The 18,367-nt window shown below is 42.4% G+C and overlaps 1 protein-coding gene across 1 annotated transcript in view; it reads left to right on the top strand.

Moving 5' to 3' along the window:
• The window catches only part of LOC149462533 (retinal guanylyl cyclase 2-like), a 170,275-nt gene that overhangs the window by 27,634 nt on the left and 124,274 nt on the right, over window positions 1-18,367 (top strand). The window lies entirely within an intron of this gene.

Here is an 18,367-nt window from a genome sequence, read left to right as displayed (position 1 = left end):
CAGAGCTAAAAGATGGCCGCCAGAGCACCTCGTTGCACTGGCGGCGTGACGTCACGGCGTTACTGGCTCCCTCTTACGCGTTTCGTGCACCCGCACGTCGTCTGAGGGGAGTGTCAGCTGGAATCAGCACATTATTCTGTTTCATTGTTACAGTATAGGTTGTGTAAACGTGACCATTGGGTGCTATTACATACCTCAAAATAGTGTTTTTAATTCCCACTGCTGTCCTGCAAAAGACCTATTGCCAGCAAGGACACCTACGTAAGAGATAAAGGGCTGCATCAATAACTATGACTGACAATGCAGGTTGCAAATACGTTTGTCTTGGCGCAGTGTGCATCAATAAACTCTTTATGTGTTGAAGGCATACCTAATTTAAAGAAAAACCCCAATGTGCATGAACCTTAGAGTTGGACAAACAAAAGTGAAAACCTAACCTGCCCCAAGAAAATCCAACACATTGCCACTAGGATATCTGGCAGCATAATAGCAAACAGCTCTGAGTAGTTAGCGATCATATGATCACCCTGACTAAGCAAATATGGTATCACGTTGCATCTCCTCAAACTCAAGATACTGTGTTAACAGAAGAAAAAAAACAAGACGAATAAATGTATTAAAACACTAATATATTAAAAGCTGAATTGCAGGAATTCAGCTACTTTGTAGAAAATAAGTCCAAAGAGCTGCATGATATCTGCTGACCTTATCACTATTATTTACAAAACAACAGTTTTATTGCACTCTGGCTATCGCTGCATTTCCGGGTGCCTGATGATGATGACATCTTTAACATTACGGTAGGTGCAGCTGCTATGCTGGCCCCTCCTCTCCTCCTGCCCAGTCACAGAAGCCTTTGTATTATGTGAACCCATTTACAAAATACAAAGGCTTCTTTGAATGGGTAGCAGAGGGGAGGGGTGGGCATAGCTGCTCTGTGTGCCTCTCTTTCCTCTCTCACAGCCCCAAGTGTTAGTGTATGCTCCAGTAAAGCCATACATCTTTCAGAAATAAAAAAATAACAGATAAGTTCAGGAGATGTCATACACCTTCTTGGGCTCAACTCATAGTGTGCCTGCACTTTTTACAGTGCTGGTTTCCTGGAATTCAACTTTAAAGTAGAACATTGGCCTCCCATTAAAGATATGTGCTGCACTACTTATTTATACTGTAAATTTTCTTTTATTCCCCTGTGTTGATCCAGGTATTTATATCCACCTAATGCAGTCTCCTGTGATAGCGTGGCAACGATGCTACACTGCTTTTGAACTCAGAGCAGAGTTTTCAGTCTCATGTAAGCTGTGCCTTTTTGCACTACAGTGTAATGAGAAGATGTTGACGAAAGTGTGGCTATCTTTCTTATTGTTGATTCACAAACCTGTAGCCTGTCAATCAGCTTTGGGCCACACCTAGTCCCACCCACTGCTTTCTACATTGACAGCACTGCATCTGTTACTGAAACCCTCCCACTATGAGCTGCAGTGTCTGGGAGGGGGAGTGTGGGAGACACAGATAGGAACACGGGTGGGAAGGTAAAGGACATTTTTTTTTACTTTATGGGGCTTGTATATCCCATAGTAACTGGATTTGGTACCTGTTTGGCCTTTAGTTGTGCTTTAAGTTAAATTTGGTTAGCTGGTTGGTTGATTAGTTAGTTAGTTGGTAGGTAGCAATTGATAAATTAATTGATTATTTATTTATCTTAAATCATTGATGAATTACAGTACTGAAAAATGTCTAACATGTGGAATCTAAAATAATACATCTTTGTTTACTTTATCAAAGCCTATACATATTTGGGGTTCGACTGCTCAGGATAAATAGGAGAAAAAAATTATTTACTAAATTTGGAATACAAAATACAATACAAAACGCTTTAAACTATAGCTGTATTTTTTGCTCCATTTTTCAGTTTCTTGTAAAAAGTATAGTTGGGGTATTTTTAAATTCAAATTACCAGATGAAGCCCCAGATGCTTGTATGAAAACTATCAGAAATGAAACATTTGGCCTGGCCAAAAAATCATGGACAAGAAATGGTTAAAATTCCAGGATCAATCTAACTGTGCTTAAACCTGCTCCCACCCCAAACTCCTATTGTAACTACCCTGCAGAAGGAATATGCCTGTACTTAACTATTCGCAGGATGCTCTGGTCTGGTTACATGATGGGCTTCCATTGTAGTGGAGGAACAGCTGACAAAGGATGCCCAATGGTATGCCTATGGATGATGTCACAACCCAGGCTCTGCATCTGTTGTTGGCTCTCTCTTCTCTCCCACTGGGGAGATCATGCGACTGGACCGGAGCACCCTGAGAATAGGTAAGTATTGGCATCTCCCTTCTACATGGTAGTTGTTATAGGAGTTAGGAGGGGGGTTGGAGCAGATTTAAGCTTAGTTAGATCGACTCTGGAATTAGTGGTAGTAAACCCAGTGGTGTATTTAGGTTTTTTGCTGCCCTAGGCAACACAAAAGTTGCCCCCCCCCCCACAGAGAGAAACTGACATTGACCAACAACACCCCAGCTCCTCACCTGAGTTAGCCTTCCACTACCACTGCCCCCCATACACCTGCCACCATCCCCCTATGGCAAGAGAGAAAAAGACACTAACCTTCCTTCACAGCTCTGGACATCCCTAGGAATGAGAGTCGGGTTGTGCATACACCATCATGAAACCCGCAGCCTCTCTTGGAACCCACCAGGTCCCCATGCCATCTGTGTCCCTTTTTCCATCACTTCTTCCAATGGGCAGTGCTGCCCCCCTGAAAAATGCCACCCTAGGCAAATGCCTTGTTTGCCTTTTGGTAAATACACCCCCGAGTAAACCGCAGCTAGAGAAATAATATAAACAAATCCCCTGGAAGGTAATGTGATAATGTGCTAATATGCATCACATTCTAGCACATTATGCAGGACTAATTTTAAAGTGAAGCCCTCCAGCTGTGTGGTGTCCTCGCTGCAGAGGCTTTCATCTTCACCTAGTCTTCCTTCCGAGTTCACGAGTCCTGGCCGCCTGACTGGCCGGGCCGCACTGATGTCACTTTCTCAGGACATGGTACAATGCTCTGAGGGAACAGCACGGGTATGCCATTCCTTCAGACGCATGCGCCAGCGCACAAAAAGAGTGATTATCTCCTAAACGGTGTACGTTTAGGAGATATTCATTTTACCTACAGGCAAGTTTTCCTATAAGATTACCTGCAGGTAAATGATACAAAAGTGGGTTTACTTCCACTTTAAGTGTTAAATTCTCAATTCCAGCCTTGTTTTTGTAATGAATACAGTGGTAAAGAGTCAGAACATTTGTCCAATTTTACTGCTATAATCATGTTTGGGAAATTCCCCTTCATTTCCTATTTGATGGAAGATAGAACAAAAAGTGAAGGATGATCTCCCCAGTGGGAACACAGACAGCAATCATTTTTGCAGTTAGAAAAGTTAAAGCTTAGAACCTTTGACCGGTTTTTATTTATGAGTTGTACTCTTTAGTTCCAGTTTAGTTGAAGGGTGTCAGACAAGACAAGAAGTGCGGGTAAATCTTCTCAATGGGGACACAGACTATTATAAAAAATAGGTTTTATGTTATGAACGTACTGTATAGTGACTGGTGGGAGGAACCACTGTGTGCAATGGGGGGAAGGATGGGGAGGGGCGGGGGGGGGGCAGTGATCCAATGCTTCCAGAAGTGTTTGAATTTGAGGACTGATGGATTATTTCTACATGAATCCCCAGACATTATTTTCTGTTGTTCTCCCTGAGTCTGAGAGCATTTTTTTTTATTTCAGAGATGTCTCAGTTTCACACAATATACGTTTAGCATTTGTAGCTTCCTAGATTGTAGGCTCCAAGGAGCAGGGCCCTCCTATCCCTCTTGTATTGAACTGTATTGTTGCTGTATTGTCTCCCGTTATATTGTAAAGCGCTGAGCAAACTGTTGGCGCTATATAAATCCTGTATAATAATAATAATAATAAGTAACCTTCATTTTTTAAATTAAAATAATAAACATGTTATACTTACATGCTCTGTGCATGGTTTTGCACAGAGCAGACTGATCCTCCTCCACGGGAGCACCCGTGCAGGCTCGCTCCCGAGCTGCCCTGTCTGTGCCTATTGACACACAGCGGGTGGCTCAGCCCCACCCCCCCACTCCCTCATCATAGCATTTGTTTTAAAGCAGTGGATGCCAATGACTCCTCCCGATGATATCAATCTGCTCAGTGAGGTTGTAGACAGTGGCACGAGCCACTGCTCTTGGTCATATCTCTGGATCGGATTGAGCTCAGGTAAGAATAAAGTGGGGGGGGGGCAAGAATAAAGGGGGAGCTGGGCATTAAGCTAAAAAACCTTAAGGCTTTAAAACCACTTTAACATACCATTTGTACCTGAACATTTTATATATTAATTCTTGGGACAGATGGGGCTTTAATTTGGAAGATATATATATCTATATATATGTAGATATATATATATATCTCAGTGGCGTTGCTATGGGGGTGCAGGAGGTGCGCACTGCACCCTGGTGACACCCATCAAAGAGGTGGCACCATCAGGGGTCTGGCTGCCCCCAGCTGCCCGCTCTGCTGTATTTTTGTTTAGCAATGAGGGGAGGTGGCAAAACAAACAGGCTCCTCCTAAGCCTTCTCTCAACTGCAGTTTCCTATGTTTGGCAAGCAGGGGAGGTGGGCGGGGCATCGTTGGTCACGTGGCCAGCAGTGGTAGAGCGTGGTTCAGTCAAACTGAGACCAGAAGACTAAAGAAAGACAGAGAGGAGAGGGTACTCTGCTAGTCATACGGAGTCATGTCAGAGCTTGCTGAGCTTCAAAGAGGACGAATTGTTGGTGCCCCTTAGTTGGTGCCTCTGTGACGGAAGTTGCCAATTTATGTGCCGTCAAGTACTGTATCAAATGTTATAATGGCATATATAGTTTCCGGGAAAATGTTGCCTGACAAGCATAAGCGCGGTCGACATGGTCAACTGACCGAAAGAGGCGAAAGGCCATTGCGCAGGATTGTGACCTGAAATAAAAAAAACTGCTGCAAAAGTGACTGCAGAGCTCAATCTCAGTCTCCACAGGACTTTTTTTCTGTTATTTCTTAGTTTTTTTGGAAACATTTTTTAAAATTTTGGAAAAAAACTTCTTGTAGTCTTTTATGCAACATTTACCTCCAGATTTTTAGTCCAAAAGATAACCATCTAACAGTTAAGATTATATCAGTAAATGTGATTTGTATGTGACATGAGATAAATAACTCATGTCCCTTTGCCCTTTAAAAATGGCACCTGGGATTCAAGTACAGTACAGTGGTGATCTGCAGGGGAAAGGAACATATTATTTAATTCTTTGCAGGGCACACTGTATTTTTATTTTTTATTCTAATAACAGAATCCAACTGAAAGCATGAGAAAGTCTGTGGATCTCTAGAAAACACCTTCGTTTTTAGTTTTAGATGACGTAGGGAAGGGTTAGACTCGAGTCAATGTTTAATTGCTGTCCGTGTCCCCATTGGGGAGTTTCAGAACACTGTCAACAGCAAAAAAGTAATGGGGAAATCCAGATTTTTGGAGTTGTCCTTAGAAAAAAAGATACAGGAAAATTGGGACAAGTGGGGGAATTCCCTTTATGAGAATTCCTCTAACGTCCTGCTGGGTCCTATGGGGCCCTATACGTGGGCACCACTCAGTACAGAATTGAGCCCTGTCCTGCTACAGGCTGCCATAGACTCTGACATGCGGCAGGCAGCGGGGCTGGATGATGCATCTGTCCCTCCCAATCGCCCTAAAACACTGGGAGGACCACACTGCAGAAAGTCGGCCCATTGTGCAAGGGCTTTAAATTATATGTGAAGCCAAAACTTGCTGTTCATTTTGCATAGAGTAGAAAAAAGTGAAAACCTCTGTCTGGTTAGTTTTTGTAGTCTGCAGGGGCGGACTGACCATTTGTTCTTCATGGTTGATCAATGGGGGCTCACCTAGGGGATCTATAGACTAGGCAGGGAGTACAGGATCATGTGACATATCCAGAGACCGCAGTCCTGGGAATTTAAGCTCAAGTGTGTAATTGCTGAACTCCAGGTACAATATAACAGTTCAGAGCAGGGGCGGACTGACCATTTGGAAACTCGGGCACTGCCCGAGAGCCCGGGGTCAGTAGCTCAATCGGGGTAACGTGTGGCTACATAGCAGAGTCTCTAGAATTCTCTATAACAGCAGAATACAGTTATAATACAATTCAATACAAGAGGTTCAGTAGGGCCCTGCTGGAGAGAGTTTATAATCTATAAGAGAGGGGAATTTGATGCTAAAAGATGACAAAAGTGAGGGAAAAAAATCGAACAGAAGGGGGCACCAATCTGAGTGTAGAGGGTTTACTTATTTATTTCAGGTACTTATATAGAGCCGTCAATTTACGCAGCCTTTTACACATATATATTGTACATTCACATCAGTCCCTAACCCTCAAGGGGCGTACAATCTAAGGTCCCTAACTCACATTCATACATACACATACTAGGGACAATTTAGACAGGAGCCAATTCACCTACCAGCATGTCTTTGGAGTGTGGAAGGAAACCAGAGTACCCGGAGGAAACCCACGCAGGCACAGGGAGAACATGCAAATTCCAGGCAGGTGGTGCCGTGGCTGGGATTTGAACCAACGACCCTAGAGGGTTAATAATTTATTGGTATCAAAAGGTGTAAAAACTACTCGCAAACATATGTAGTTAAAAAATGTATTAACTTTCTACACTCAGATTGACGTCCCCTTCTGTTCGGTTTTATCTCCTGCAGAGTACTGCTTGGCTCTATGGAGAGCTGTCTTCACCTGTCATACCCTACCTAGGTCCTTTGGATTTTTGGACTCTATGCCTTATATGTTACCGTTTATCTGCATTGTTTGTTATTTTATTTGCTGTATACACTCACATTAGAATCTCCGTACTTCTGGTTCCCTCCAAGCGCCAATTCTGTTTATTCTTTTGTAACAACAGTGAGGGATAAGATGATAAAGATTGTAAGATTGTAAGCTCCAAGGAGCAGGGCCCTCGATCCCCTCATGTTTTGCATTGTATTGTTATTGTTCTGTCACATGTTCTGTCCCCCTCTGTAATGTACAGCACTGAGTAAACTATTGGCGCTTTATAAATACTGTATAATAATAATAATAATAATAATAATAATAATAATAAAGTAACATTTCAGTTTTCAGGTTGAGGCGGGATAAGTTTCCCTAAATAGATGAGTTTTCAAGGATCGCCTAAAGGTGGACAGAGTAGGATAGATCCAGACAGGGTGTTCCAGAGGATGGGAGAGGCTCTGGAGAAGTCTTGGCGGCGGGCATGGGATGAGGTGATGGACGAGCTAGTGTAAAGTATTAGCTGGAGTTCAACTTTCATCTAGTCCACCCAGGGGCGGACTGACCATTTGGAAACTCGGGCACTGCCCGAGGGCCCGGGGTCAGTAGGGGGCCCCATGAGATGCCCCTGGTACCTTTTTCATAGGCTTTTTTGAGTGTGGGCTAGGACACAGGGGCCCCATGATCCCCTATTGCCCGGGGGCCCCATGAGTTGTCAGTCCGCCCCTGTGTATAGCCTTCCACAAAATACAAAACTATACTGTTTAACAAGGGTTTGTTCACACAGGCCCCGATGTCCGTACAGTGTGCAAGTCTTGTTTGGGTACGCATCCAGAGCAGTGTGAAGTTGCATGCAGGAAGCCCATGTTAGTAAATGTGGCTGCAGAAGCTGTATGTACGCACGCAAACATCTATGTTATTATTATTGTTATACAGGATTTATATAGCGCCAACAGTTTGCTCAGCGCTTTACATTATGATGGGAGACAATACAGCAACAATACAGTTCAATACAAGAGGGATAGGAAGGCCCTGCTCCTTGGAGCTTACAATCTAGGAGATGGGGCTAGTGGTACAAATGGTAGTAACTGTGGGGGATGGACTGGTTGGAAGAGTAGAAGATTCCGTTATTAGCTGAGGGCAGGATAGGCTTCCCTGAAGAGATAGGTTTTCAGAGATCGCCTAAAAGTGAGCAGAGTAGGCGATAGTCTGATAAATTGGGGTAGAGAGTTCCAGAGGAGGGGGAAGCTCTGGAGAAGTCCTGGAGATGAGCATGGGAGGAGGGCAGGCATACAGAGAATGGTGTGCGGCCTGAGTATTCGGGGCCGCCACACATACCTGCATTTCCATTGATTAGCTTAAGCTGCTCTGGATTCTCAAACCAATAGCTCTTGATCCCCTGTGAATGAGCCCTAAGGCTGTTATACTGCACTCATTCTCCCATCCAACCTCTAAATGTTTGCATTTGTTATTTTTAAAAGCCAGTATAAATATTCTGCATGGTTCACGTAAATGAGAGTGTTCCAGGGATATGTCCTTTGTCGGGATACTTTGTTCTAAAAGGTGTAATTTTTTCCCGTTCTCAGTTGGGAGGTATGTTTGATTTTCGACTGGGAGGTACACAACTGGGACGTATGTTTGATTCTCAGTTGGGGGCATCCAACTAGGAAGTATGTTTATTTTTTTAAAATCTAACACCAAAAATAATTGCGCTCGGGCTAAAACTTTATATAAAATAGAATCAAGCAGCTAGCACAATATAACACAAACATAAAAAACAGTGCAGCGCTGATAATAGCAGATGATCCACCATAACATTTCAAGCATACTTAAATAAAACGCAAACAGGTAATTTGGAAAGTCCCTCCAACAAAGAAAAGCATAAACTAGAATAGAAAATAAAAGGAATAGAACAGAACAGAAATACAATAGAAAAGAAAAAAAATAGAATCAATTTGAATAGAATAGAAAAAAATAGAATGAATACAGCCATCTTCCGAAATTCGTATTTCAAAAAGAATAGAATAAAACAGAAAATAGAATAAAACAGAATAGAAAAAAAATACAATAGGAAATAAAGGAACTAGAATAGAAAATAAAGGACTAGAATAGAAAGGAATAGAATAAAGCAAAATAGAATAGAATAGATTGCAGATTTCCTTAAAAAAAACCTTCAAGGTGTAATTCAGCTGAAAGAGTGCAACAAAGTCCACCTAGAAAGCCTTGGTAGGCTGGTCAATGGACGCTGGTGCTCAAAGAATGATGGCTATAGGGAGAAAACCCTTCACCAAACCAAACACACGGTCTTTTACCAAAGCATATTGACCACCCTTAAACAAATGGTCAACCAGCACTGTATAGAACCAGAAGGAACTTCACAGATGAACTCTCTACCAGGTTCTCTCCCAAATTTCACGTTCATAGGTTTACAGATCGAACCAACCAGATTGGCAAGATTAATCTCAAAAGATGTCAGCCAGAGAAGAGAAATCCATCTCATAGTGTAGTAAACCAAATATAAAACTACTCATTCAAAGTAATCCATGTACATATAAAAAGTAATACAATCAGCATATCAACAATCTCAGTATAATGTTTTCAACCAACAAGATAACTGCTGCATCCCAGTGCGCGATGACGTCACCTGCCGTAGCTCTGCTTCACCTAATTCTTAGTTGGGTGGTATTCAATTGCAAGATATGTTTGATCCTCGGTTAGGACTTGTTTAACTGAGAGATATGTTTGATTCTTGGTTGGGAAGTACTCAATTGGAAGGTATGTTGATTCGCAGTTGGGAGGTATTTGACTTGGAGGTATGATTTATTCTTAGTTGGGATGCATTCAACTGGGAGGTAGTTTTAATTCTCAGCTGAAAAGTCTGAAAGCCAAGGAACCAATCCAATGTTGGTGGCCTCCGCTCATCTCTATGGCCTAGGACAGTGGTCGGCAAGCCGCGGCTCGCGAGCCACATGCGGCTCTTTACACATTTTAATGCGGCTCTTCTGTGTGCCGGGCGCCCGCTCCCCTCCCTCCTCTCGGGCGGCCGCCCCAAAAGTCAGGACTCTGCAGCGTATACGGCCCGGAGGATCTTTTAATCCCGCGGAGCGTGGCAAACATTGGCTGTCAGGATGTAGGCGGGGCAGCGTGACGAACTCCTCTCCTCTCACAGTCCGCCCTGAAGACCGGAACGGCGCGGGAACACGGCGAGAGGAACGCGCGGAGCAAAGATAAGTGAATTGACACAATATGGGGAATGAATTACTATAGGGGGGATGAATTACTATAGGGGGGGATGAATTACTATATGGGGGATGAATTACTATAGGGGATGAATTACTATGGGGGATGAATTACTATGGGGGATGAATTACTATATGGGGGATGAATTACTATGGGGGATGAATTACTATGGGGGATAAATTACTATAGGGGGGATAAATTACTATGGGGGATGAATTACTATATGGGGGATGAATTACTATATGGGGGATGAATTACTATGGGGGATGAATTACTATGGGGGATGAATTACTATAGGGGGGATGAATTACTATGGGGGATGAATTACTATAGGGGGGATGAATTACTATGGGGGATGAATTACTATATGGGGGATGAATTACTATATGGGGGATGAATTACTATGGGGGATGAATTACTATATGGGGGATGAATTACTATAGGGGGGATGAATTACTATGGGGGATGAATTACTATATGGGGGATGAATTACTATGGGGGATGAATTACTATATGGGGGATGAATTACTATAGGGGGGATGAATTACTATATGGGGGATGAATTACTATGGGGGATGAATTACTATATGGGGGATGAATTACTATGGGGGATGAATTACTATATGGGGGATGAATTACTATATGGGGGATGAATTACTATGGGGGATTAATTACTATATGGGGGATGAATTACTATATGGGGGATGAATTACTATAGGGGGGATGAATTACTATGGGGGATGAATTACTATAGGGGGGGTGAATTACTATGGGGGATGAATTACTATATGGGGGATTAATTACTATGGGGGATGAATTACTATATGGGGGATGAATTACTATGGGGGATGAATTACTATATGGGGGATGAATTACTATGGGGGATGAATTACTATGGGGGATGAATTACTATATGGGGGATGAATTACTATGGGGGATGAATTACTATATGGGGGATGAATTACTATGGGGGATGAATTACTATATGGGGGATGAATTACTATGGGGGATGAATTACTATATGGGGGATGAATTACTATGGGGGATGAATTACTATATGGGGGATGTATTTTCAGTTTTAAAAATGTGGCTCTCAAAATAAATTTCAATCGTGGTTTTGGCGAGATTTGGCTCAGTTAAAAAAAAAGGTTGCCCACCACTGGCCTAGGAGGACTGGAGCAATGTGATGACATCACTTCCAGTTCCAGATCAATGTAAAAAAAATTTTTAAGCATTAAATCAATGTTTTTTCAATGTAATCTTTCCTTTGTGTTCTTATTGACCTCAGATCTCTTCATAAAGAGGACCTGTACCTGCTTATTTCTATCACAAGAGATGTTTACATTCCTTGTGATAGGAATAGAAGTGACAAATAATTTTTTTAAAGGAAAAGTGTAAACCTTTTTAACCATTAACCGCCCGGCCTATAGCCGTTTGGCGGCCGCAAAAATTCTTTAGCTTTCCTGGGTGTACGCCATTTGGCGTCCTCCCGCACATGCTCAGCGGCGCGATCTGTCACCAGCCGTGTACCTCGGACACGGCCGATGACAGATCTGGGTACCGGCCCCCGACATGCAGGTCACATGACAGTTGTATACAATGGATGGCTTCATTCATGCCATCCATTGTATACTAGTGTCTAGCTGTGAATGGTCACAGCAGGTCACATGCACATGTCATGTGATTAGCTGTGGCCAAATCACAGCTAAGCACAAAAAAAAAAAAGTAATTCTTTGCTATAAGCAAATTGTGTAAAAAAAAAAAAAAAAAAAATACTGATCACTTCCCCAAAGTAGTACAATGTTACTATGTTTCTATAATGTAACATTATACTACTTTGGTCATAGTAAAATATGAAAAAAAAATCTTAAAAAAAATAAAAAAAATGTAATAAAAAATTAAAAATAATAACAAAATAAAACAAAATAAAAAAAAATATATATATATATTTTTTTTTCATACTGTCACCAGTCAGTGTCCCTGTTCACCTCCATGCCAGTTATATGATGACGCTGTACTGCACTGGTGACAGTATGTAAAAAAAAAATTGTGAAAATAATTTTTTTAATTTTTTCATTTTCCGAAAAATTATGACAAAAAAAATACAACTTCAAAAAACTCGCCATGCCTCTTATGAAGTACGTCGGACTGTCTACTCTGCAAAAAGGGGTCATTTGGGGAATATCTGTACTGTTTTGACATTCTTGGACCTCAAGAAATTAGATTGGCTGTCAGTACTTCAGGATTGATCAATATTCAGATCTATACCATAGTTTGTGAACTCTATAACTTTCCTACAAACTAAATAATACATCCTAATTTGGGTTATTTTCACCAAAGACATGTAGCAGAATACATCTCGGCCTAAATTTATGAAGAACAATTATTTATTTGTAAACTTTTATAACAGAAAGAAAGAAAAACGTGTTTTTTTCAACATTTTTGGTCTTTTTTTGTTAATTTAGCAAAAAATAAAAACCCCGGCGGTGATTAAATACCATCAAAAGAAAGCTCTAGTTGTGTGAAGAAAATGATAAAATTTTAGTTTGGGTACAGTGTTGTATGACCGCACAATTGTCATTCAAAGTGTGAGAGCGCTGAAACCTGAAACCTGGCCTGGGCAGGAAGGGGTAAAATTGCCCGGTATTGAAATGGTTAAAAATGTAATAAAATAAATAATAATAATCCAAAAAAAATTGAAAGTCCCCCAATGCGCGCAGTGGTGAACGCATACATAGGTCATGCCCACATATGTGAACAGTGTTTGTTCCACACATGTGAAATATCGCTGTGATCCTCTGAGCGAGAGCAATAATTCTAGCACCAGACCTTCTCTGTAACTCTAAACTGGTAACCTTTAAAAAATGTTTAAATGTCACCTATGGAGATTTTTAGATACCGTAGTTTGGTGTCATTCCACTAGCGTGCAAAATTTTAAAGCATGATATGTTGGGTATCTATTTACTTAGCGTAAGCATCTTTTATATTTTACAAAAAAACTTGGTCATATATTGTGTTTTATTTTAGATTAATTAAAGTGTAAAAGCACTTGAAAAACTGCTGTGCAAATACATTGCGACATAAAAAAATTGCAAGGGTCACCATTTTATTGTCTAGGGCCTCTGCTTAAAAATATATAAAGTTTGAGGGTTCTAAGTAAATTTCTAGTAAAAAGTCACTGTGTTTTACATGTAAGAGAAAAGCGTCACAATAGGTCTGGTACCTAAAGTGTTACTAAACCCGGACCCTGCATTCACTATATCTGTTCTCTAACAGTATGGGCAGCACAGTTTCTAAATGGTTAGCACTTCCGCCTGGCAGTACTAGGGTCATTGGTTCAAATCCCAACCACGGCACCACCTGCCTGGCGTTTGCATGTTCTCCCTGTGCCTGCGTGGGTTTCCTCCGGGTACTCCGGTTTCCTCCCACACTCCAAAGACATGCTGGTAGGTTAACTGGCTCCTGTCTAAATTGTCCCTAGTATGTGTACATGCTGGTAGGTTAACTGGATCGGGGGTGGACTGACAACTCATGGTGCCCCTGGGCAGTAGGGGATCATGGGGCCCCTGTGTCCTTGCCCAAACTCAAAAAAGCCTATGAAACAGGTACCAGGGGCATCGCATGGGGCCCCCTACTGACACTAGGCCCTCGGGTAGTGCCCAAGTTTCCAAATGGTCAGTCTGCCCCTGAACTGGATCCTGTCTTAATTGGCCCTAGTATGTGTATCTATGAATGTAAGTTAGGGACCTTAGATTGTACACCCCATGAGGGTTAGGGACTGATGTGAATGTACAATATATATATAAAGCACTGTGTAAATTGACAGCGCTATATAAGTACCTGAAATAAATAATAATCACAGAACATGGAAATGCAATTCTTTTAGTAAATATAAACTGCTAAATACCTTTTCTCATTAGCAGTTAGAGCAGTCTTGTGACTTCTATCAGTGTCCAGCAGAACACTGGTTAAAGCTTACAGGAGAAGTTTTCATTTTCTTCTTAGAGGATGCAGGACCCCTGACCTCTGTCTGGACAGTGCTGATTAGCCCTGTGCTATCACATGCACTCTCCCAAGAAAGGAAAAAAAACTCTCTAGCAATACGCACCACACTAAGCATGTGCAGCTTGATCCCAAGGCTCTGTTCTATCAGGAGATGGTTTTGGGACAGTAGAAGAAGTGGAGGATCACAGAAGACAGAATCAAACAGCGTTTATGCACAATGCGGAGGATTAACCCCTTAGGTACGGCAGTGAGTATAACAAGCATGATTTACTGCATATACAGACTGATTTGACTGTAGTGGGTTTAGTAACACTTTAAGTGGTTACTTCTTAGTTGGGAGGTATTCATTTGGAAGGTATGTTTGATCCTCGGTTGGGAGGTACTCAATTGGGAGGTATGTTTGATCCTCGGTTGGGAGGTACTCAATTGGGAGGTATGTTTGATCCTCGGTTGGGAGGTACTCAATTGGGAGGTATGTTTGATCCTCGGTTGGGAGGTACTCAATTCGGAGGTATGTTTAATTCTGAATTGGGAGGTAAATTTAATTCTCAATTGGGAGGTATGCCATTGGGTAACATACACACGTTATAGAGATCTGGCAGTGAAAATCTTGAGTTGTCTCTGTAGCTCTGGAAGTGAATTTATTAAACACAAATGTGTTTGTATACAGACATATAGGTATAACAACCACTCTCATGAATAATATTGGGATAGCAGTAGTAGTAATAGGTGTAGTAGGTATGCCACTAAGTGATATTGTTATAAAATATTCTTTCTAGTCATGATATAATTTCCTGTCTCTGTTCTCCTGTTTCCAAGAAGGACTCAGCCATGTGTCTAGCACATCTGGACTAGTAAGCCTTCATTCACACAGGCGTTGACAATCGTTCTGAATGCAGGCCCCATTTGTTATTGGACCTGCCTCATAGACACAGCTGCGCATAGGCAGCCTATAGGGGTAGATGCAGACAATGACTGCTGGGACACAGGGACTGCTGGGACACAGCCCCGTGCAAAAATTTGAAATGGATTCAGGAGCGGTTGCACAGATCTGAATGTAGGCACTGTACATTTAGATCTGTGCACCTGGTACTGCATACATGTCATATTTCCACAGGCGGCTGTGTCCATGTAGCTGATGCGTCTGCATCCACTTCTATAGACCACCTATGCCACTCAGGGCGGAAGCAGCCATAATGACCAACAGAGCTTACACACAAAATGAGTGTCACTGCCCTTCTGAATGAAGGCTAAACATTGATAAGGAGGCACTGATGATGCTGCACTGATATGCAGCAATGATGGGCACTGATAGGTGGCACTGCTGGGCACTGCTGGGCAGCACTGACTGGTGGCACTGCTGGGCACTAATGGGTGGCACTGCTGGATGGCACTGATGGGGGGCACAGAGATCACCGGGTGCATACCACTGGGGGCGTGGGAGGGCGCGTTCTGGGAGGACGTCATATGACGCCCTCCCACAACTGGACAACCTTGCTGTAGCCATCATGCGTGGTTGCCATGTGGTTAAGGAGGAATGGGCTCCTCCGGGCACACCTGCCCTTAACCTATCCACTGATACATGTACTCCTACTAGGGAGGCTTTGGAAATTTTAGTTAGGTCCACAGTGTATAGAGGACCCTTGACATGGGACTGTGGCTTACGCATGTATTTGCAAATCTGTGCAAACAAACCCCCTCTGTTTTTATGCAAACTGTTAGTCAGGGCCAAATTGGTTGTTTTGTTGAGATGAAGGCAGGGGCGGACTGACCATTTGGAAACTCGGGCACTGCCCGAGGGCCCGGGGTCAGTATGGGGCCCCATGAGATGCCCCTGGTACCTTTTTCATAGGCTTTTTTGTTTGGGCAAGGACACAGGGACCCCATGATCCCCATTGCCCAGGGGCCCCATGAGTTGTCAGTCCACCCCTGGATATAGGCTTCGTTTGCAGAAAAAACGATGGAAAAAAAGCGCAGATTTCACTTGCAGAGACATTAGTTTACATCAGTTTTCATACGTGTTTCAATTAGTTTTATACACGTTGCAGATTTCTGCGCAGAAAAAAACCTGCATGTGATACCAATGTTGTGGTGTGAATAGGGCAGAGAGAGAATTGATCTCTTTGTGCCCTTGTAGAGCGCCTGCATGAAAACTCATGTCTCCGCACATGGTGTGAATGAGGCCTTACCCTAAATTCACACCTAAATGTTTTCTGCAGCGTTTTTCAGAAACGCAGTACAGTCCATTTAACATGATTTCTTATGCGACAGGTTCACATCTCCGCGTTTTCACCCAGTGCGTTTTTTTGGAAAGGGTCGGGGACTTTTTTGAACGCAAAACATTGAGTTTTTGGTTCTATAGACTTCAATGGGAGCGCTGTAGAAAAGTATGTATTGCATTTTTGCCACGTTTTTGAAGTGTTTGCATTTAAAATCTGCCTAGAAACAAGAAAAAAAAATGCAAAACACATAAAAAAAGCAAGTGCAAAAATGCAAAACGCAATGCAGAAGCGCCTCAAATGCAACGTGCATAGGTGTGAACCTAGACTTACAGTGGAACTTTAGTTAGTTTAGCTTTGTTACCACTTTAAGTCCGGATACCTTCACCCCCTTCCAGTCCAGGCCAATTTTCTGCTTTCAGCGCTATCACACTTAGAATGACAATTGCGCAGTCATGCAACACTGCACCCAAATGAAATTTTTAGCATTTTTTGAGACCAATAAAACTTTCTTTTGGTGATATTTATTCACCACTGGGATTTTTATTGTTTTGCTATATCAATGAAAAACACTAAACATTTTGAAAAAAAAGTGTTTTCCTTATACAATTTTGAAAATAAATAATCTTTCTTCATAAATATTGGCCAAAATGTGTTCAGCTATCTTTTTGGTAAAAAAAAAAATCAGTTTATTAAAATAATTTTTAATTGTTAAAAAAATTGTTTTCACATTTTTATTTTATATATAAATATTATTATTTATGTATTTGTTTTTTTTACATACTGTCACCCTAGCAGTACAGGGGGGGGTGATGAAGATTTCTTTTTTTTTTTTTTTTACACTGATTGCTTTTACACTCATAAATGCTGTAAATTAATAATTTTTCCTTCTCTCTGGATGCATTCCTGCAGCCATTGAGAAATACTGTTAGAGCTGTGATTGGTCACAGCTTGTCACATGGTACAAGGTTGTGACCTCGGTGATCATTCACAGATTTCACACGTAGTTAACAATGATGTCAGGAAGTGACATCTTGTTTACTACTGTTCATGTGATCACTGATTGGCCAATCACTGATCACATGAATTTGGACCTCACACAGAGGTGCCGTACATCGATCTGTGTTCTGCTATGTCCAGTGGACACAGTGGGCACAGATCGTGGCTCTGCACCCTCCCAGGGAGCTCGCTCAGGCATTGGATGCGGGGAGACATTTAGCAACGTCCCCCCGCATCGGCAACGCTCCTGTTAGGTCGTTTATAGCCATGGGCCAGACAGGAACAGGTTAAAGTGGAACTCTAGTCCTGCTAGATCACCCCAGGCTGGCCCCTTTTGCCGGTATATCTTTGTAAAAAATTAAAAAATAAGTGCCTATACTGTTTAAAATCCAGTAATACACTGCCTTACCCAGCTCTGCACATGCTCAGTTGCTCTTTATTTTTAGACACTGCGGGAATTGTAGAAGCCAATCTGCTGACAGCCTTAAAGCAGAATTAAACCCTCCTATCCTTTACAGCCAAGAAAGCTGCTTCTGGTTGATCTGCAACTGCCATGGTGCTGCACATGTAGTCAGTCATGACACCAGTCATTTGATGGTTTGACAGTTTGGTTGCAGACACAAGCAAATGTGACAGATGGCAATCCTGGCCAGGGGCGGACTGACCATTTGGAAACTCGGGCACTGCCCGAGGGCCCGGGGTCAGTAGGGGGCCCCATGAGATGCCCCTGGTACCTTTTTCATAGGCTTTTTTGATTTTCGGCAAGGACACAGGGGCCCCATGACCCCCTATTGCCCGGGGGCCCCATGGGTTGTCAGTCCGCCCCTGATCCTGGCATTCCAGGAATGTACAGTAACTGTTTATATGAAACCATTAAAGGATAAGTTCACCTTTCGTAACGTGTTACATGTTGCACCCATATTCAGGGTGTAGCATGCAACATGTTACAATCAAACCAGCCCTCGCCTCCCCCCCCCCCCCCGATCCCAACTTTGACAGCTAGTGGACCACACTGCCACATCACTCATTCCTAGCCATCTGTGAAC

This window comes from Staurois parvus, unplaced genomic scaffold (assembly GCF_062004578.1).
Source record: "Staurois parvus isolate SC_StPar_1 unplaced genomic scaffold, SC_StPar_1.0 ptg000173l, whole genome shotgun sequence".
Taxonomy (NCBI): Eukaryota; Metazoa; Chordata; class Amphibia; order Anura; family Ranidae; genus Staurois; species Staurois parvus.
This window is presented reverse-complemented; position numbering and strand designations above follow the sequence as displayed.